General features: G+C 38.1%; 1 protein-coding gene across 2 annotated transcripts in view; it reads left to right on the forward strand.

Annotated features, from left to right (window-relative positions):
- The window catches only part of BMPR1B (bone morphogenetic protein receptor type 1B), a 424,639-nt gene that overhangs the window by 235,211 nt on the left and 166,407 nt on the right, over positions 1–23,021 (forward strand). For both annotated transcript variants that reach the window (XM_060094814.1, XM_060094825.1), the window contains one exon: positions 21,714–21,808. The gene's annotated coding sequence lies outside the window, so the exon portion shown is untranslated. The remainder of the gene's footprint in view (positions 1–21,713; positions 21,809–23,021) is intronic.

The following is a 23,021-nucleotide window of genomic DNA, read 5'->3' on the forward strand; positions in this document are numbered from 1 at the left end:
CAGGGCTCAAATCCGTGTCCCCTGCATTGGCAGGCAGATTCTTAACCACTGCGTCACCAGGGAAGTCCCTAGTTAGAGCCTTTTATGTTAAAACAAAACAAAACGGGCTTCCCTGGTGGCGCAGTGGTTGAGAGTCCGCCTGCCAATGCGGGGGACACGGGTTCGTGCCCCGGTCCGGGAGGATCCCACATGCCGCGGAGCGGCTGGTTGGGCCACTGAGCCTGCGCGTCCGGAGCCTGTGCTCCGCAACGGGGGAGGCCACAGCGGTGAGAGGCCCGCGTACCTCAAAAAAACCCCAAAAATGAAAAACAAACAAACAAAGAAAACAAACAACATCCTTGCCTTCATTCTCAGATTTTACTATTTAAACACGCAGTGAATTTCTAGTTACAGCATTTAATGGGGATCTAAATTTGATGTTTTTCTCTTGGCTAAGCCAAAATTACGATTGTGGGTGGTACATGTTTTAAGTTGTATCAAGTTCTCAGACATGCAGTGCTTATGAATAGTAATAGTTTTAACTGGCCAGCTATAAAAACCTTGTGTTTTTGTAAGAAAAGAAGAAAAATATTTCCTAAAAATTAAGAAAAATTACATTTCTTCCTAAACTCTAGCTCTGCAAAAGAACTGACAGATTGTCTCAGTAATTCTTAAAATTAATCTCTTGAAATGCCAAGAACATATGGTTGAACTTCATGAATATGAACAGTGAGATCTTCATTAAAGGCGATGAATGGGCAGCTGCTAGCATCTCTTTTCTTCTTGGTCACATCAGCTTATTATCACATCACAGTCTTCTGTCACTATATAACTGAGTCACGTGTGCTTTGGAAAATTTTTGACTGTTTTGGATGTTTAGTCTGCATAGGCTGGACCCTGTCACTGCATCTTATTACTTCAGTTTTCCCTCGGCTTTCAGCAACAGTGCTATCCAGCTAGCTGTTTTAGGAGTGCCAGGCATGCAGCAGCTTATGAAATCCAAGGACCAGAAAACTGCTAGCTGTGTGAAACATGACTATGTCTTCACAGGGCTGTCAAGGACCAGGTTCCAGTTAGTGCTCTTAACTGGATCAAAGGTGATATAAAATGAATTGAAAATACCAGAGTAAATCATCACAGTTTATTGCAATTATAGTACCTAAGAAAGTATAGCACTTTTTAGCAATCATCCTGGTTTATTGACAGTGAAAATTCAGTCATCATAAAATTGAAGGCAGCATTACTTAGTGCATTATTAACTGTAATTTGAATGATCTTTTAAAATATATGCCAAGTATGGTTATAATATAATAAGTTCTTACATAGGATTGCTTATTCCACGTCATAGTTATAATTTTGCCTCAACAGTTCTCCCTCAGGTAAATTTCTCTGTGATACAATATGAATTCCAGCAAGCAGCCTAGTGAAATTGGCAGTAGGTTTGTTCATTTAATTTCAACCTGATTTTTAAGACTACTGAATTGCTTTTAAAACAAAGGAAGTTAGATCATTAGGTAAATAGTAAACTTATAAAAGCAGCAAATGACAAAATAATATGACAGCATTGAAAACTGGATCATAAAGTAACATAAAAGTAACATGAGGTGAGTAGGTAATTGGAATGTCACATTTTGATAAATATTTTCAGCTCATTTCAATTTAATTAATTTAGCATCTTAATTGTATTATGAAGGGTATTAACAATTTAGTTTCGTGTTATTACTTATTCATGAAAATGGAACTTGTCCTTCATTTTAAGTAGGAAGTAAGATGTCCTATTTATTAGTTTTCTACTCAAATTTTAAAACTTATTTTTTTCTAAGGAAGCCAGTAACTTACTGATTATCAGAGTAGTAATTGTGGTAAGTTTATGTGTTTGGCATTATGCAGGGGCAGATAAAGCAAAATTTATTAATAATTTTAAAAGTCTTTGGGGGCCTTTATAGTTCTTGCTTACCTCTCCTCCACCCATCCTCCACACAGCTTTACAGGTCTTCTTATGCCACACTGCTTCTTAAAACTGCTCACTGGCTTTTCACTGCCAGGAGGATAAAGGTTAAAGTACCTTTTCTTGGAAGTCCAGGCCCTCCATGCCCAGCTCCTTCCTCCCTCTCTTGCCTCGTCTCCTGTCTCTCCCTGCCTCTCCTCCATCCACAGAGACTTGCTTGTCATTCCTTGAACGGACTATACTATCTCTCAGAGCTCTGCCTTTGCTCTGCCTGTTTCTGGAATGGATCTTCCTCTGCCTTTTCTCCTAGACTAATTCTACTCACCCTGTTAAGGCTTAGTTCCATGGCTACCTTTCCTCCCTAATGAATTAGGCACTTATATCTTTTCACTTATGCATAGCTCTTGCATTTCTTTTATTAATATGTGTTATAGCTTTTGCCTGTGTGCTACTTGGAGGCTGGAGTTTTGTCTTATTTAGTTTTGTATGTTCTAGGTGCTGGGCGTATATTAGCTGTTCAAAATCGTTTACTGAAGGAATGAGTGATTGAATGAACTTATGGCCCATTTTATTTTTCATTTGAGTCTGCAGTCTTGAATCATCAAATCCTCTTTTTCACTGGTCCTCTATTCTTGCTTGGAGCATAGCAGTACCTCTCATTTCACATTTCAAGTATTTCTCACTTTTAAAAAATTTTACCAAGGAGGAGAGGGTGCTAGGCAGGGCTTGGCAGTGGTCATGTGTATTTGCAGAAGCTCATTCCAGCACTGGGCTGCTTTAATGTGTCTTACCTTCAACAGTGGGAGGCTGATAAGTCTTCATTATTAATTAGGTGTTTGTATAACACCACAAAGAATGGTACTGTGAATATGCAAAAGTGCATAAAACATAGCTCCTGATTTCAATTAATGTATTGTCTACTAGAAAAGAGAAGACAGGTACCTAATACAAGTTGGGAATGTTGTGTGTTTTCATAAAGGTACAAAAAGAATGCAAAGGCTGTTTTGAGATAGAATAGCTCAGCTGGCTTTATCAGATAGAACTGTAAGAAGAAAGGGTTGAGTAGAAGTTGTCATTCCTTTTGACTCACATGCTGTGAATTCCATGACAAACGGACTGTGCAGAAAATTTGTCTAATGTCTTGAAATTCTCTTAAAGAAAAATTGGTGGAAGTACAGTTTTTTACATATGCAATTTTGATAAAATATTGTTTGGGGTAGGCAAATTAAGGAACTGCCTAAGTTTATTTTCTATGGAGTGGTTGACTTTTTAAATAAAATTCCTTCAGGTAGTTGGTGTATTTTAATATACTTGTGAAAGCTGGAGGACATGGTTATCTCACCAGAGCTTGTAGGACTATAAAGCCACATGATAATTAAGTTAGTTTTTAGCTGATTGGTTTTCTTGCCTGAAGTGTGACCAGGACTTGATTGCTTTTGCTTTTCTTTAATTTAGGTACCTCAGTTTATGCATGATTATTAGCTCTTAAAAAACAAGAATTAAGTTGACACTTGAGTTGGAAAATGAGACATTTGACTACCATTAGGAGACTTTATTCTCTACTAGATGCAGTCCAGGAAAAGGTACTCTAGTGTTTATTTGAACAATAGAAATGCCATCTGTACCTGATAAATATATCTAAATATTTTAACCATTGACGAGATTCTCAGGTTACAGCAGTTCTACTAAATAAACCCCATTTCTCCTCAAAGATTATTTCCCAGCGCAGTGCTAGTGGGTGAACTCCTGTCAGAACTACGTGCTACAAAATGACGTGCCATTTACAGTGGACAGGATCATGTGACTCACACTAGAGGAATCCCACAGTTACTGTGACAAATAATCAAAAAGAATAATGTAAGCAAAATTCAGCTATCTCAAATGTTTTGTGTATCATTTTTCTTCAGAGATACAAAATTATTCACAAATTATAAGCAAATATATCCCAGAATTTACAGGGAGAATACATTAAAGCAATGAATCAGGAATGGATATAACTGCATGCGGCATTTCCAAAAGAACTCATTTTCACCTAAATTATTTGAATTTCTAGAGGGAAGTGTTTCAATAATTGCTTTCATTTTTGTTGTTCTTAAGAATTTGCTTAGGAAACTAATGTATTCCTAAGGTGTATTGCTCCTTTTCCCCAGATATCCAGATAGAAATTAAACAATTTAGGTGCATGACAGAAATTTCAGATCGAATTTAATCTTCCAGTGGCTGTTTTTGTAATTAGACTAAAATGTAAATCTTTCCGTTGCCTAAATTAGTGCTTCTCAACCTGGCTGGCTTATCAGAATCACATGGAGGGCTTCAGAGAATACTGATTACTGGCTCCTGCCTCAGTGATTGGTCTGGGATATGGCCTAGGCATCTCAAGTTTTAAAAGCATTACAGGTGATTCTCATGTGTAGCACAGTTTAAGAACCACTGGCCTAAAATGCCTGCATCATTCAGTACTGTCTAGTTATTTGACTTCATTGTGGCCCCTCTCCCCTCCACCCTCCCCCCCCCGCCCCTTTTTTTTTTTACTGGTCACTTGAATACCAAGGATTGTTCTTTTCCCAGGATCTTTCCATTAGCAATTCCTTCTGCCTGGAATGCTCTTCCTACAGATCTTTATATGTTTGTCTCCTCTCATCCTTCAGGACCCAGCTCCCAGGGCTCTGCTTCAGGCAAGGCTTTTCTTAATCCCCCTCTCTAAAGCTTTTCCCCAGCATTGTCGTATTATTCTCTGTTACTTGTATTATTGCCATTTTGGGGGGACCATGAGATGTTATATTCATTTGTTAGTCCCCGCCCCGCCCGCCCCCAAGTAGAATGTAAAGTCCATGAAGGCATGTCTGGTTAACCATGATATTCCCCAGCATTTAAAGCCAAGTCTGTCATATAGCAGTTCCTCAATATATAATTTTTGAGTAAATAAAATGTTGATAGAAAAATGATTGTGGGAATATACATAATTATATCTTTTTTTCTCTCCAAAAACAAGACCAAATATGGTATCATATTTTAAAAATTAGAATAAAGCCTTAAGATGAAATGAGTGAAAATGCCAACAGGCAAAGAAGAGGTAAACCTAGAAATGGGGCCGCCCCAGTGCCGAAACCCTTGGGGTGGTGACGTAAGACCGGGCTGCCCACCACCACGTGAAGCTCTCACTTCATGGCTGTACTTCGGGTCCTAACCATCATACCAAAGTGTGCCACACATTTGAAATCTTCATGTACTTTCTGGTTAACTTATACTTTAAGAACCATCACGTCCTCCTCCAAAAAGCCTTTGCTGAGCTCAGTCTCCAGGAAGAGTTAGGTTTCCTGTGCTCTGCTCATTTATGTCACGGCCATTGCCAGTCTCCGTATTACAGCGATCTGTTCACCAGCCTCTGTCTCCCTCACCAGCCTCTCTGAGGACAGGGATTGTGCTGTAGTACCAAGCCAATAACTGGTACTCAGCAAGTGTTTGGCTGAATGAAAGCGTAAACAAATATGAAATACTCCATAAAAAGCATTAGAACTGCTGATTAAAAAGTATAAAATGGATTTGTCAGGAACATAAGTAAGTTGAAGAAGTTTTTAATAGAATAAAGCAATAAATAAGGGTATTCCAGGCCAACCGGGGGATGTGATGTTATACACACTTAGGAAATGAAGCAAACATTCTTGGTGCCAATAAGTCTGAGCGCTGGCTTCCAACTGATATGTGGCTTGTCATCTATACAAGGTTTTCATCACTCACTTGGGACTTTTTGTACATTATTTACCCTTCTTGATAAACTTCAATAGCTGCTATTCAGATGGATGCATTTTCCAGTAACACCTGATATGCATTTTAAAATGTACCTTTTAATTGGTATTGATTGTCAGTAAACCCAATGATAACTTTCATCAGTGTACTTTGCCCAAAAGAAAATGGAGCAATCTTTGGGCATATAAATATTTAAAATTCTCTGTGTAGAGCCCTGTTCGTTCCATGGTGCTATTGTTATAATTTTAGTTCTTAAATACTACTTAGGATCGCTCTTTCAGATGGTATCCTGCTTCAAAATCTCTATCGCTACAGGCAATTTTACCAGAAAGCTAGATTAGCGAGGAGAATCATGCAGTTGAAACGAACATTTTCAGTAACATTGTGGAATTGTTTCTTGCCTCATTTTGCCACAAAGATGATAAAACAGAGAAAGAAGAGTGAATAGTCAGGACAGAAATGCCGGTCAGGTCCCCCCATATCATCCCATAGTGTACAGTGTTATTATCCCTGCTTTACTGCTGGCAGCCTGGGAACTGGTCCGTGCTTTCGCCTTCTGCTTTTAGGAGGAAACACTAAATGTGTCACATTTCTAAGAATGAGACAAGCAAGGAGAGCAAGGAGTTGTAATACCAGCCTCACAGCATCCAAAGAAGTTTTCCGTCTTTTAATTTTTGAATCTGCATTCCCACATAGTCAGGTCTAGTTCTACACCAGCTCACATGTTATTCCATAGAAATCAGGGTTCAGAGAATTCTGTTTGTTCTTTGAAAAGATGCAGATGTGTGGAAGTGCCGCTCCACCCTGGCATTTCTTGTCAACATATGGTTTGGTGTGTTAGCAGAGTGTAATGTGGGATTTGTGTTGTGGGCAAAAGGGAAATGAAACCTAAAGGACGGAGCTGGGTCGAGACGGCTGAGTGGCCTATATTCTGTGCTGAAAGTTCGAACCCTCTGTTGCTGGCAAGGGGAGGTGTTGACATTTTGTTAAGTGTAGTAGCAGTGCAGAAGATTGATGGAGGAGAAGGCCGAGTGGTGACAGCGGACTCGATTGTGAGCCTTTCAGTATTTAAGGTTATATAAAAGCTAGACCTGAATTTTGGTAGGAACAGAGGGAAGGGTAGAGGGCACCAACTCAAGAGGTATTTCAAAGACAGACTTCGGTATTTAGTAACTAATTAGAATTAGGGGAGAACAGAAGTGGAAAACTGAAATTTTTACTTTGGATGACTAAGTAGTGGTACTGTCATTACCCAAGTAATGGGTGTATGTTGCCATTATCAACAAAAATATATATGCCTCAAATAGGAATACTTCAGTTTGTCTCCTAGGAATTATTTTTTTCCATAAGAAAATAATCTCTACAGAGACATGGCCCCTCAGGTATTATTGAAAAGTATAGTAATAAGGGCCAAGGACTTAATGTGAAAAGACTCAAGTTCAGTTTCAGTCTTTACTTTTTTGAAACTTTGGCACATTAGGCTGTTCCTTACCTACTTTGAACTTCCATTTCCTCATATGTAAAGTCGAGATGCTTTCTTGTTGGCTTGTCCTAATGATCAAATGAGAAAACATATGGAAGAACACTCCTTAAAAATATGCTGTATAAAAGTGAGTTGTTAGATTTATACACACCAATAAGAGCTGGACAATAAGAGAGGGTATACCCCATTAATGTGGATTCCTTACCCTGAGGATGTTTTGAGGTTCCTGTACTGCTGAAGTGTTCTTTTATGTTCTTTATGGATGTGATTTAAGAATGACAGTTTGTATATGTTTTTCCAAAAACAAATACTTACACAAAGCAGTTATTTTGATCTAACGGTTCAATACAAATTCTCTTTGTAATAAAACAAAAATGTTATCAGGTTGATTCCTAAATTGACCTGCTGTTTGTTAACATTATTTCATCTCTTTATTGAATCGTGAAAGAAAAGTATAAGGATATTCTTATCTTTACCTTTTCTACTTTTACCACCCACCTATCCTGATCTTGGTCACTGTAGGCCAAATATGATAATGAAGCAAATTTGAGGAAGAAAAAAAAAAAAAGAACCCTCAAAGCGCACTCCTGTGCAGTTTTCACCTATTCCACAGCAGTCGAATGAAATCAAAGCTTACAAAAACTAGAAAGATTACTTCAGTTCATAAACAAATGGGACCTAATGAAACTTAAAAGCTTTTGCCCAGCAAAGGAAAACATAAACAAGATGAAAAGACAACCCTCAAAATGGGAGAAAATATTTGCAAGGGAAGCAACTGACAAAGGATTAATCTCTAAAATTTACAAGCAGCTCATGCAGCTCAATATCAAAAAAACAAACAACCCAATCCAAGAATGGACAGAAGACCTAAATAGACATTTCTCCAAAGAAGATATAGAAATTGCCAACAGACACATGAAAGAATGCTCAACATCACTAATCATTAGAGAAATGCAAATCAAAACCACAATGCGGTATCACCTCACATCAGTCAGAATGGCCATCATCAAAAAATCTACCAACAATAAATGCTGGAGAGGGTGTGGAGAAAAGGGAACCCTCTTGCACTGTTGGTGGGAATGTAAATTGATACAGCCACTATGGAGAACAGTATGGAGGTTCCTTAAAAAACTAAAAATAGAACTACCATATGACCCAGCAATCCCCCTACTGGGCATATACCCTGAGAAAACCATAATTCAAAAAGAGTCATGTATCAAAATGTTCATTGCAGCCCTATTTACAATAGCCAGGACATGGAAGCAACCTAAGTGTCCATCGACAGATGAATGGATAAAGAAGACGTGGCACATATATACAATGGACTATTACTCAGCAATCAAAGGAAACGAAATTGAGTTATTTGTAGTGAGGCGGATGGACCTAGAGTCTGTCATACAGAATGAAGTAAGTCAGAAAGAGAAAAACACATACTGTATGCTAACACATATATATGGAATCTACAAAAAAAAAAATGGTTCTGAAGAACCTAGGGGGAGGGCAGGAATAAAGACTCAGACGTAGTGTGAATGGACTTGAGGACACGGGGTGGGGGAAGGGTAAGCTGGGACGAAATGAGAGAGTGGCATTGACATATATATACTACCAAATGTAAAATAGATAGCTAGTGGGAAGTAGAGGGGTGGGATAGGGAGGGTGGGAGGGAGATCCAAGACAGAGGAGATATGGGGATATATGTATACATATAGCTGATGCACTTTGTTATAAAGCAGAAACTAACACACCATTGTAAAGCAATTATACTCCAATAAAGTATTAAAAAAAAAAGTATGGGGCTTCCCTGGTGGCGCAGTGGTTGAGAATCCGCCTGCCGATGCAGGGGACATGGGTTCGTGCCCCGGTCTGGGAAGATCCCACATGCCGCGGAGCAGCTGGGCCCGTGAGCCATGGCCGCTGAGCCTGCGCGTCCGGAGCCTGTGCTCTGCAATGGGAGAGGCCACAACAGTGAGAGGCCCGCGTACCACAGAAAAAAAAAAAAAGTATGATTTAACTTGCTCTTGGAAATGTCTAACATATGACAATATTCAGATCCACCAAAATACAGAAGTAAAAGATTTAAAATACTTTAGTCTCTCTGTATTACTCTTTAGTTACCTTTGACACCAACCACATTTAAAGAAAATTTCAGGGCCTGTCAAGCAGGACAGCCAGTAGAAACAACCACATTTTATATGTGAACCAATCAAGAGTAATGGATATCTCATTCATTTCTTGTTAAAATTAGTTTGCTTTATTGTTTTCTTCCTATTTCTTCTCCTTTTTTTGAAATATGTTTTGATTAGAAAAATGTGGCATTAAGGTGAATAATGATGTTCCTCAGCTTTACAAATTTAATTCTTCCATATGAAAGCAGATTCATCATAGAGCAGTAAAATAAACCAGTGATGTTTTTATGAATGACCAGATTTAACATACATTTCTATTTTTACTGCCTGTTAAATTTAATTATTCAGTGATATTTTTATGAGCTACTGTCATATGATTAATGAATAGTAAAAAAAATAAAAATAAAGAAGGTCAGCTTAAATGTGGTAGACGCGTATTTCCCTCCCCTATTGAGTTGGTTTTTGCTGAATCCTTCCTGTCCGGGATTTCCCCCTTTCCATCCTAAGGAATGCCTGCCAGTAGCTTGTTTTATTGAGTCCCGCAATCTTTCCTGCTCTCCTTTCAGCTGGCAGAAATCCCTCTGGTAGGGGCGATTTCAGGATCACCTTTATGTCCCTCCTGCCTTGGAGAGGACGTTTAGTACTTTTTCAGGATATCATTTCCACTGTTCAACAACATATAGTGTATTTTTTTCTAGAAATGTTCCATTAAATTAGTATCACATTGCTAATTATGGGTATCTGTATAAATAAAAAGATCCTCGAATGAGTTGTTCTTGAAAAAGTAACAAGTATTGAGAGTTCAGCTCAGCTCTGACTTTTTGGTGAAAGAAAACCTTTATTTCAGATGTAGGATAATCATAGTCATCTGTCGTCTGGAATATTAGAACTACTCAGAGATTAATGGAATTAAAAATTCTCATAAAGATTCTTATTGTCACATAGACAATCTAATTTCCATTTTGAAATGATAGAAAAATTTGAATTAATGATTAATTCCCTAAATCTAAGAAATAACTATTAAAGATACATGATGACTTTAAGAACTGTACACTTTTGTAAAAGTAGAAATGCTTGAAATTATATTGCACATAAATATTATATTTCAAACACTTTTTGAGATTGTCCTTAGTGTTATATAAATATGTGTGCCTTTAAGAGGAAACCAAATGGAAATGCTTGTATGTAGCTGGGAACTCAGCTATTTTTATTAAACATGAAGAGACAGTATAGTTTTATTATGAGTCAAATTAGCAACAACTGTAGGAATAACGTGATTATTCTTGATGCTTTTCACTCTTTATTATTATCTTATTTTATTAAACATAATTGAGGGCCTCCCTGGTGGCGCAAGTGGTTGAGAGTCCGCCTGCCGATGCAGGGGATACGGGTTCGTGCCCCGGTCTGGGAGGATCCCATATGCCGCGGAGCGGCTGGGCCCATGAGCCATGGCCGCTGAGCCTGCGCGTCCGGAGCCTGTGCGTCCGGAGCCTGTGCTCCGCAATGGGGGAGGCCGCAACAGTGAGAGGCCCGCATACCGCAAAAAAAAAAAAAAAAAAAAACATAATTGAGCTTTATTATTGATTGTGTTTGTATGCGTTCCATGCACTATGCATTTCAAAACGATTTCTATTTATAAATGATAAAATGTTTAAGTTTAGTTTGGCATTAGTTGGTATGATGCCAAATACAAGTTTAAAAGGACATGAATTCTTTGCTATATCATTTTCTTGTTTAGTGTTTTTCTTCTTTTCAGTTTACATATTGAATACAACATTGTTCTGGTTGAAAAGAACAAATGACCTATTTATTAACTGCGCAGTCAATACTTCTCAAACTAATAACGGATAGGTACTTACAATAAACTGGCAGCAGTAGAGGTTAGTAGACTTATGTATGATTTTCCTGTGGGGTCCCGGGAGCCCAAAGTATTTATTACTTGAGAACAAAGAACCTTAGAGTTAAAGGTAAGTGACTCTGTATATGATATGACTGATAGTAGCCCTATAAAGGAAAAACAAGGAGGAAACCATCCATAGTTTGCTTCTAACTAGGCACACTGTAGAGTCAGTTTTCTTTCTCCTCAGTCATTTACACTTAAAGTCACATATTTCCTCAGGTCTTTTTGAAAAATGATGACAAGCTTGGGTTAGTAATATTTTCCTATTTTACTAATATTTGCCCCCGAGGATTGTTTCATTCTTTATGGTGTTGGATAAATTTGTAGTATTCATATCTCATAAGTTTGTCAACAGTGTATCTTAAGGTCATTCATTTCTTAATCAATTTTTTTTTTAAAGTTTCTCTACCTTACTAAACATTCTGTCGAAACTGCATGGGAATTCAAATTAAGTTAGTTTAAAAACGGAAACAATATTCTAATAAGTCAAGTATTTCTATTCCTTAATCTTGCATTTGTTGATTAGTTTATTTATTCAGCTAACAAGTGAGTGGCTGTGTCTGTGCCATATATAACTTGAAAATGTGCTTTAAGCTTTACTTGGTCCTAGGCTTTTTTGAAATTGTAGTTACTGGAAAGAGTAAATAGCCCAACAACCAATAAGCACATGAAAAGATACTCAACATTATAAGTCATTAGGGAAATGGAAATTAAAACCACACTGAGATCTACTTTATACTTACAAGTACTGCTGTAATAAAAAAGACAGATGATTACAGGTGTTGGTAAGGATGTGTAGAAATTGGAACCCTCATACATTGCTGGCGGGAGTTTAAATGGTGTAACCACTTTGGAAAACAGTTTGTTCTTTATGATGTTAAACATACAATTGCCATTTTACTTAGCAGTTTCACTCCTGCTCTTTACCCACAAGTAATGAAGATGGACGTTCACCCAAAAACTTGTGCATGAAAGTTCATAGCAGCTTTATTCGTGATAGTTCAAAAATGGGAACAACTCAAACGTCCATCAGCTAAAATGAATGGATAATTAAAAAGCCTATCTTAGACAATGAAATATTATTCCACAGTAAAAAGCGGTACTGATACCCAGTGCAGAGGTGCAAATATTAAACTCATTTTATTGATGAGGAAACTAAGGTTATATAACTTATAAAGTAACTTGAGAAAGATGAAAACTCAAGTCCGCGTGACTTCAGAACACTCAGTCTCTACACAGGGATGAGTTGTTTTAAATCATTTTCCCCATCTGTCCGTCTGTTTTCTTTATGGCCAGACTTTTTGAAAGAGAGATCTTACTCCATGTCTCACTTCACTTGCTTACTGTCCTCCTCCCAGGGAAACAGTGTGGCCACCAATGATCTTTCTTTCTTTTTAAATACCTGCTTTGTTGAAATAATAATTTATATACCACAACACGTACCATTATGAAGTGCACAATTCGGAGACGTTTAGTGTCACAGTGCTTCCTGAATTTTGTGTATAATGGGCTCCTTTCAATCACTTCATGTTGGATCTTTCCATGGCATTGGAAGTTGCTGACCATTCCCTCCTGAATACTCCATCCTCACTCACCCCTGTTCTCAGTCTCTCATTCTTCTCCTACTTACACTCAGTAGTTGTTTTACGGTCTTTGTGGGCTTGTCTTCCTTGACCCACTTTTTCAGTGTTGGTTTTGGGTTACTTCTCAACACTGAGAGACCTTGTGACTTCAGGAACCACCTGTGTTAGTATATGGCTCACAAATCTCTGTTTCAGTCATTTATACAACACATATTTATTGTACATTTGTTGTGTGCAAGGCTAGTTTAGGCCCTTGAAATCTATGTCTATTGGAAAGAGACAAGCAGTAACAGTCAAATGATAAAGAAGGAAGTGTACAATTTTAAATTGTAGGATAGTGGTAGGCTTCACTGAGAAGGTGCCTTTTTTATTTTTATTTTTTTAATTTATTTTTTATCGAAATATAGTTGAATCACAATGTTGTGTTAATTACTGCTGTACAGCAAAGTGACTCATTTATACGTACAAATATATATATATACAGACACACACACACACACACATTCTTTTTCATATTCTTTTCCATTATGGTTTATCAGTATATATACAATAGAATGGATAAACAACAAAGTCCTACTGTATAGCACAGAAAGTGCCTTTTGAACAGAGACTTAGAGGGTGAAGGAGTTAGCCGTGAAACTGTCTGCAAGAAGAACATACCAGGGCGGGGACAGCAAATAGAAGGACACTAAGGGCAAACTTGTCAGGCACATTGAAAGAATACTGAGTACAAGTGGGCTGGAGGTAAGCAAGTGAGGGGAGCTGTAGTTGCTGTCAGAGACATAATGAGCGGGCAGATCAAGCCTTTATAGATTAGAAGGATTTTGGCTTTTGCTCTGAGTAACATGGGGAAGCAGTGCAGGGTTTTGAGTAGCAGATGGATATGATCTGAGTGATCTTTTTGGAGTGACTACTGTGGTTTCTGTGTTGAGACTAGACTATATGGTGACAGGGTTTGCAGCAGGAAAATAGTGATGGAAGGCTGCTGAATTGATGCAATCTTCGTTGCTTCTCTATTCTAGATCAGTACATTCAAGTCCCTATTGAATGTAGTCACTTGGATGTAACACAGATACCTCAAGTTTATCACCTCCAAAACTAAATCCATCTTTTCTTCCTAGTTTCTGGTTTCAAAGCTGTTCCTTCTTTCTATAACCTCTGTCTTAGCAAAAGAACAGCTACGCAAGATAGGAGCCACGTTTGCCTTTTTGTTTTTTTTTAAAGACTTCATTTTTTTAAGAGCAGTTTAAGGTTCACAGCAAAATTGAGAGGAAAGTACGGACATTTCCAGTATGTCTTCCACCCCCATCCATGTATAGCCTCCTCCATTATCAACATTACCCACCAGACTGGTACATGAGTCATAATTGATGAACCTGCATTGATATATCGTAATCACTCAGTGTTCATAGTTTATGGTCCGCTCTTGGTGTTGCTCATTCTATGGATTTGGACAAATCCATAATGACATGTTTCCCTTATTTTAGTGTCAGAGTATTTTTACTGCCCTAAAAATCCTCCATGCTCCACCTGTTCATCCCTCCTCCAAACAACTCCTGGTATTTTTACTGTCTTCATAGTTTTGTCTTTTCCAAAATGTCATATAGTTGAAGTCATACAGTATGTAGCCTCTTCACATTGGCTTCTTTCACTTAGTAATATGAATTTAAATTTCATTCATGTCTTTTCACATGGCTTGATAGCTAATTTTTTTAATATTCATGGCTTAATAGCTAATTTTTTTTAAGGTTCCATTGTCTAGATGTACCATAGTTTATCCATTCACCTACTGAAGGATCTTTTGGTTGCTTCCAGGTTTTGGCAGTTATACATAAAGCTTCTATAAACATCTTGTTTTTGTGTGGACATAGGTTTTCAACTCCTTTGTGTAAATAATGAGTGTGATTGCTGGATAATATGGTAAGAGTATGTTTAATTTTGTAAGAAGCCTCCAAACTGTCTTCCAAAGTGGCTGGATCATTTTGGATTCCCACCAACAATAAATGAAAGTTCTTTCACATCCTCCCCAGCATTTGGTGTTTCAGTGTTCTGGATTTTGGTCATTCTAACTGATGTATAGTGGTATGGCGTATCATTGTTGTTTTAATTTGCATTTCCTTAATGGCATATGAATTGGAGCATTTTCCATATACTTATTTGCCATCTGTGTATCTCCTTTGGTAAGGTGTCTGTTAAGGTCTTTGGCCCATTTGGGTTCTTTTTTTGTTGATTTTTAAAAGTTCTTTGTATATTTTGGATAACAGTCCTTCATTAGATGTCTTCTGCAAATATTTTCTCCCTGTCTGTGGCTTGTCTTCTCATTCCCTTGATATTGTCCTTCTCAGAGCAAAAGTTATTAATTTTAATGCAGTTCAACTTACAAATTATTTCTTTCATGGGTCATGCCTTTGATGTTTTATCTAAAAAGTCATCATATCCAAGGTCATAAGGTTTTCTCCTATGTTATCTTCTAGGAGTCTTACAGTTTTACATTTTACGTGTAGATCTATGATCTATTTTTTTTTTTTTTTTTTTTTTTTTGCGGTATGCGGGCCTCTCACTGTTGTGGCCTCCCCCGTTGCGGAGCACAGGCTCCGGACGCGCAGGCTCCGGACGCGCAGGCTCAGCGGCCATGGCTCACGGGCCCAGCCGCTCCGCGGCATATGGGATCCTCCCAGACCGGGGCACGAACCCGTATCCCCTGCATCGGCAGGCAGACTCTCAACCACTTGCGCCACCAGGGAGGCCCCACTGTGATCTATTTTGAGTTAATTTTTGTGGAGGATGTAAGGTGTGTCCACATTCATTTTTTTTGCTTATGGATGTTCAGTTGTTCCAGCATTATTTATTGAAAAAACTGTCTTTGCCTCATTGTTTTGCCTTTGCTCCTTTGTCAAAGATCAGCTGACTCTACTTAAGTGAGTCTATTTCTGTGCTCTCTCTTCTGTTACATTGATTTGTCTTTTCTTTCTCCACACTGTCTTGATTGCTATAGCATTATAGTAAGTCTTGATGTTAGGTAGTATCAGTCTTCCAACTTAGTTCTTCTTCAGTGTTGTGTTAGCTGTTGTAGGTCTTTTGCCTGTCCATATGAACTTTAGTATGTGTTTGTTAATATCCCAAAATATAACTTGCTGGAATTTTGGTTGAGATTGCATTGAATCTATAGATAAAGTTGGGAAGAACTGACATTTTGGCAGTACTGAGTCTTCACACCTTAGACTCTTTATGCATTCTTTACCGTATAGTCAAATCAAAGACAAAACCCTTAATTTTTTTATAGGACATATCAGTCCTTTTAATTTTGTCCACTGATTTCCGCTGATTAATTTCTTCATCTCATCTTCTTGCTACCCCTTAAAAGTCAATATTAAAATTCTAGCAGTTCCTTGAGAGAAATGTAGGCCAAGAGATTCCTTTCTGACTTTGTGAGGGCACTGCTTAGTTCATTTCCTGGCCTAGCCTGGGCTGCCTCTACCGTTTATTTAAGTAACTGATATAAAGGTAGTATGTGGTACTGTAGTCCAGTCAGATAGTTGTAATGGAGTCAGTGTCCAGATTCTCAACTTCTGCATGAATTTCTCTTTATTAATATTGATCTGCCTAAGAGAAATGCTTTATTCACAACATTCTTTCTCTTACTTTACAAAAGAAGACACACGCTTATCCATCCAAAATCATACTATAGTACATTGTCCTGGGATCATAGAAAAATTAGCAATTAAACAATTTTAATTAATGTCTTATATTTTTGTTGTGGAGAAGTATGATAGAGTGAAAAATGAAAGGCTTTTAATTACAAAATACATTATGTAAGAATTCTCTGAGGGGGCTTCCCTGGTGGCACAGTGGTTGAGAGTCCGCCTGCCGAAGCACGGGACACAGGTTCTGCCCCAGTCCGGGAAGATCCCACATGCTGCAGAGCGGCTAGGCCCATGAGCCATGGCCGCTGAGCCTGCACGTACAGAGCCTGTGCTCCGCAACGGGAGAGGCCACAGCAGTGAGAGGCCTGCGTACCGCAAAAAAAAAAAAAAAAAAAAAAGAATTCTCTGAGGAAATAAAATGGAAATAAAGGTCGAGAAAATAAAATAGTAATGTAAAATTTTCAGCTGTTGAAAGAAGAGTCTATTCATGTATTTTTTAAATGGATAATGGTTTTATTACCGTGGATTTAGGTTCTATTGAGTATTCTTAAAATAGTTGATACAAATTTTATTTTATTTCCAATTGGGTGGAAATTAAATTCTTTTCAAGTACATATTTTACCACAAGTGAAAAATTGTAGATGTTAACTTGGTAATGTGTGAACAGTTATGTATTTTTTCAAAATTCTTTTAAGGGTCTGTGAATAAAACTAGTTGAAGACTACTAGCCTACTGTATAAAACCCAAGTTTTTATTTATTTTTAGTTATTTTTTTAAAGATTTATTTATTACTTATTTATTTATTTTATTTTTGGCTGCCTCGGGTCTTAGTTGCGGCACATGGAATCTTTGTCAGGCATGCGGGATCTTTCATTGCGGCGTGTGGACTCTGTGTGGTGAGCCAGCTTCTCTCTAGTTGTGGCGCGCAGGCTCCAGGGTGTGTGGGCTCTGTAGTTTGTGGCACACGGGCTTAGCTGCCCCGCGGCACGTGGGAACCTTAGTTCCCTGAACCAGGGATTGAACCTGTGTCCCCTGCATTGTAAGGCAGATTCTTTACCACTGGACCACCAGGGAAGTCCCTAAAACCCAAGTTTTTTTTTTTTTTTTTTTTTTTTTTTTTTGCGGTATGTGGGCCTCTCACTGTTGTGGCCTCTCCCGTTGCGGAGCACAGGCTCTGGACGCACAGGCCCAGCAGCCATGGCTCACGGGCCCAGCCGCTCCGCGGCACGTGGGATCTTCCCAGACCGGGGCACGAACCCGTTTCCCCTGCATCGGCAGGCGGACTCTCAACCACTGTGCCACCAGGGAAACCCTAAAACCCAAGTTTTTAAACCTGGTATATAAAACTCTTCATCACCTTTCTCCTTCTAGACCTTTTTCTTTTTTTTTTAATTTGAACTTTTCCTGCTTCACATTATGTGCTCCAGCAAGAAAGAACTTGCAAGTTCCATAGCATCCTTTTTCCTGCCTGTTTGTCTTTATTGTGTTATTCTGTCTCATCTTTGCCTCACTTCTGCCTAATCATTTTTTTAAAAAATTTTATTAGGGTATAGTTGATTTACAGTGTTGTGTTAGTTTCAGGTGTACAGCAAAGTGAATTTGTTATACATATATCCACTGTTTTTCAGATTATTTTCCCATATAGGTCATTACAGAGTACTGAGCAGAGCTCTCTGTGCTCTACAGTATGTCCTTATTAGTTATCTATTTTATATATAGTAGTGTGTCCCAATCTCCCAATTTATCCCTCCCCCTCTTTCCTCCCTGGTAACCATAAGTTTGTTTTCTACATCTGTGACTCCATTTCTATTTTGTAAATAAGTTCATTTGTACCCCTTTTTTAGATTCCACATACAAGCAATATCATATGATAATTGTCTTTCGCTGTCTGACTTACTTCACTCAGTATGACAATCTCTAGGTCCATCCATGTTGCTGCAAATGACATTATTTTGTTCTTTTTTATGGCTGAGTAATATTCCATTGTATATATGTACCACATCTTCTTTATCCACTCATCTGTCGATGGACACGTAGGTTGCTTCTGTGTCTTGGCTATTGTAAAAAGTGCTGCAGTGACCATTGGGGAGCATGTATCTTTTCGAATTATGGTTCTCTCGAGTATATGCCCAGGAGTAGGATTGCTGGATCATATGGTAGCTCTATTTTTAGTTTTTTAAGGACCCTCCTTACTGTTCTCCATAGTGGCTGTACGTTTATATTCCCACTGGATGTGTAGGAGGGTTTCCTTTTCTCCACACCCTCTGTAGCATTTGTTTGTAGATTTTTTGATGATGACCATTCTGACTGGTGTGAGGTGAGACCCCATTGTAGTTTTACTTGCATTTCTTTAATAATTAGTGATGTTGAGCATCTTTTCATGTGGTTTTTGGCCATCGGTATGTCTTCTTTGGGGAAATGTCTATTTAGATCTTCTGCCCATTTTTTGATTGGGTTGTTTGTTTTTTTGATATTGAGTTTCATGAGCTGCTTGTATATTTTGGAGATTAATCCCCTGTTGGTCTCTTCATTTGCAAATATTTTCTCCCATTCTGAGGGTTGTCTTTTCGTTTTGTTTATGGTTTCCTTTGCTGTGCAAAAGCTTTTAGTTTCATCAGGTCCCATTTGTTTATTTTTGTTTTTATTTTCATTACTTTAGTAGGTGGATCCAAAAATATCTTGCTGTGGTTTATGTCAAAGAGTGTTCTGCCTATGTTTTCCTCTAATAGTTTTATAGTATACAGACTTACATTTAGGTCTTTAATCCATTTTGAGTTTATTTTTGTGTATGGTGTTAGGGAATGTTCTAATTTCATGCTTTTACATGTAGCTGTCCAGTTTGCCCAGCACCACTTACTAAAGAGGCTGTCTTTTCTCCATTGTATATTCTTGCCTCCTTTGTCATAGACTAGGTGACCATAGGTGCACGGGTTTATCTCTAGACTTTCTATCCTGTTCCATTGAGCTATATTTCTCTTTTTTGCGCCAGTACCATACTGTTTTGATTACTTTAGCTTTGTAGTATAGTCTGAAGTCAGGGAGCCTGATTCCTCCAGCTCTGTTTTTCTTTCTCAAGATTGCTTTGGCTACTCATGGTCTTTTGTGTTTCCATGCAAATTGTAAAATTTTTTGTTCTAATTCTGTGAAAAATGCCATTGGTAATTTGGTAGGGATTGTATTGAATCTGTAGATTGCTTTGGGTAGTATGGCCATTTTCACAATATTGATTCTCCGATCCAAGAATATCATGTATCTTTCCATGTGTTTGTGTCATCTTTGATTTCTTTAAGATGCAGAAGCCTTGATTGAGGAATCAAGACTTCCCCCACTTCAGACTGACTCAGGAGCTAGTGTTCCATGCACCCTTGCCGCCATCCTAGTCTGCATCACTGTACTAACACGTTGTTTTGTCATTAGCCTTGTTTTTTGTTTTTTTTTTTTCCTTTCTTGAGTGTAGGAACTGTGTTTCCTCTTGGGCTCCTCAGCACCTCACTATATACCTCTGCTGGTATTAAGTTAATTTATTGGGAAAATGTTGATAATTGAACCAAACAAGGAAAAATAGATTTCAACTGTTAGAAAGTTAATTCTTATGCATAACTTTTTGGGGGAGTCAATTAAGCTGTTAAAGGCTATTTTTGTTTTATGCTCTTTATTTGTCTAGGTGTAATATTTGCCCTTACAGATAAGGTTTTTGGTAAGATTTCATCTGAAAATCAGAGTTTGAACCTAAAAATGAGCTTAGGAGCCATTCCTGTAGTAGAAGGGGAACAGAATTGTGAGCAATAAGGCAAGAACGTCTAGTTTTGGCCCTGCCACAAACTTGCCATGTGATTGTGGGTAAATTAACTGGTCTGGGGGTCAGTTTTATCATCTATTAACTGAGCAAGTGCCCAGATTATTTCTTAAGTGTCCTTTACTCTTGATTTAATAAAGAGAGGAAATTTCAATTAAGTAAACATATGATTTTTCTTGGCAAGAAGAATAAAAAATATGGGCTTGATTTATTTTCTAATCATTCATACCGTGGACATTATATGCACTATATGTAGATAATGCTGACCTTGTTTATATCACCTACAAATTACATAGTCGTGACTTAGATTTCATCTTTATTTTTTTTTTAATAATACCTTTTTCAAAATTTTATTTTATTTTTGGCTGTGTTGGGTCTTTGTTGCTGTGCACGGGCTTTCTCTAGTTGCAGTGAGCGGGGGTTACTACTCGTTGTGGTGCACGGGCTTCTCATTGTGGTGGCTTCTCTTGTTGTGGAGCACAGGCTCTCGGCACACGGGCTCAGTAGTTATGGCTCGCGGGCTCTAGAGCACAGGCTCAGTAGTTGTGGTGCACAGGCTTTGTTGCTCTGCAGCATGTGGGATCTTCCCAGACCAGGGATCGAACCCATGTCCCCTGAATTGGCAGGTGGATTCTCAACCACTGCGTCACCAGCGAAGTCCCCTTAATTTAAAAAAAAATAAAATAATTCAATTGTGATGATTGAAAATCTAGAAGTATTTCATAAAACATGTTGATTCATATAATTTCGAGATTATATTTTAGCTTCTTTCACCAAATATTTAATTTGATCAGATTAATATTATACTTTCCTGGGCACTTCTATCATTCTGGAAATGAATTTATGTTGACACATTTCTTTGTGGCCAGTTACTCAGTCACTGTAGCCTTATTCAATGAGAAGCAATATTAAAAACAATTGCAAAAATGCTTTCCTACGTCTTTTGGTTATTCATAGTAAGTAGTAGTTCAGTTTTATAAAGCTTGATTGAATGGCATTTAGGTATGACTTTTATAAAGGATTTGAAATTATGTTGTTTGGCCAAAACAAAGACAGTATTTCCTCTCTTGTCTTTCACTCCACCCAGCCCCCCTTTTCTCCACCTGCTTGAGGAAAACTATTTCTTCAGACAAACCTCATAATTGCCCTTCTGTGCCTGATTTGGGCCTCAGGAAAGGCCCATAGCATCTGTAAAACTGGCAGCAAAATGGTATTTCCAGGCAGGCACAGGGTTGCTGGGTAGTGAGCCAATCCATAGCTTTGTCTGAGCAGCTGAGAACTTTGCTGGAGTATTACCACGGTGTTCAGTAACACAGACCTGTGCCATGATTAAGTAAAGCACTGAGCACGTGTCAGGGTCAATATTTATAGACCACTACATAGCTGCCTTGCAGGGAGAGAAAACGAGAGCGAGAAACATACAGCCAGAGGGCAAGGAAAGAAAGACTTCAGTGGAGGGAACTTTAATTTCCAATTTTTTTCTTAAAAATTTCTTTTTAATTATCAGGTTCGAACTTCTGCTGAATCACAACCTTTTGCCGCTGAGCTATGACAAGAGTGGAAACAAAAAGTTAAACGAGCAAGCCTGCTATACGTAAGAAGGTAAGTAATTAGCCAGTTCAGTCTCGCTTTTACTGGTAAACTCCATCTCCCTGTTGGCTGCTCTACATTAGTAAGCAGAGGGCTGTGTGGCACATTAAAGCTGATGTGGAGGGGCTGCCTGCTGGTTAAGTGTTCTTGGTGGCAGTGTAGTTTCGTATTCTGCTCTTAAGAATGCTGTGCACAGTCATAATACACTTAAATGGTGTGGGTGGTGGGAATGGCTCTTGAACACTGATTTCATGGTATGTCCTGTCAGTAAATTTCTCTTTCTTCATTCTGTCAGACTTGACGTCTTCTGATTGGTAAATTCGTGTTTACTTTTTTATATTGCTATTAAAACATGAATATTAGTGAGTTTATAGTGGAGGGTGTTCTAGAAGTGGAATAGGGGAAGAATTCAGATGAATGTGTGAAGATGTTGTAGACACTGTCAAAATGTGCAGGCTGTGAATGTGAGTAACATGGAGTCTTTTGAAAAGGAAGCCACTGTCCATTTGACAGCACATTAAAGTGAAATAATGACTCCTTCTGGGAATGGAGAGAAGCAGGAGTCATGAAAAGTAAGAACAGACTTCTTCATCCAAGGTGCAAAGGACTCAGCATTTAGAGTTTCTCTGCATGTCCAAGTGACTTGCTAGGTTGGTTCCTTGCAAAATGTAGTTCTCTAGTAAAGATATTAAATTAACATCTCTTGCCCCACATCAGTAGTTGTTTTCCTGTCATCACAGGTAGAACTTTGACACATGCTTCTCTGTGGGACCTTAGTGCGATTGCATATTCATTTATCATCGTTGTTTTGCATATCCCAGATTGACATTAAAAGCAGTGGTGCTGAAGGGGACAGAAAGGAATTGTTTTCTATGTGTTTTCTGATTTAGAACACGCATGAAATTTATATACTTATGTGTTCTATGTCTACTACACATGACTCGGAAAGTAATATGTTGCTTTACTATAGGTGTAACTAGATAAAACCTTCGTACTGACAGAGTGAAAGTTTCCCTGTTGTTGGTTTTTTAATTGTGGCAGAGAAGCATTAGCATGGTATTTAAAATTTTTAGGTTAGGTTAGAGATGGCAATTATAGTTCCAAAGGGTTTTTTGTATTACATATTTAAGTTAAAAACAAAAATGACATGAAAGCTGTTGTAGAGCTTAAACTGTAGAACAATAGAGATATAAGGAAAAGATAATACTCTGGCATAGGTTTTGTA

This window comes from Mesoplodon densirostris, chromosome 1, assembly GCF_025265405.1.
Source record: "Mesoplodon densirostris isolate mMesDen1 chromosome 1, mMesDen1 primary haplotype, whole genome shotgun sequence".
In the NCBI taxonomy this organism is placed as follows: Eukaryota; Metazoa; Chordata; class Mammalia; order Artiodactyla; family Ziphiidae; genus Mesoplodon; species Mesoplodon densirostris.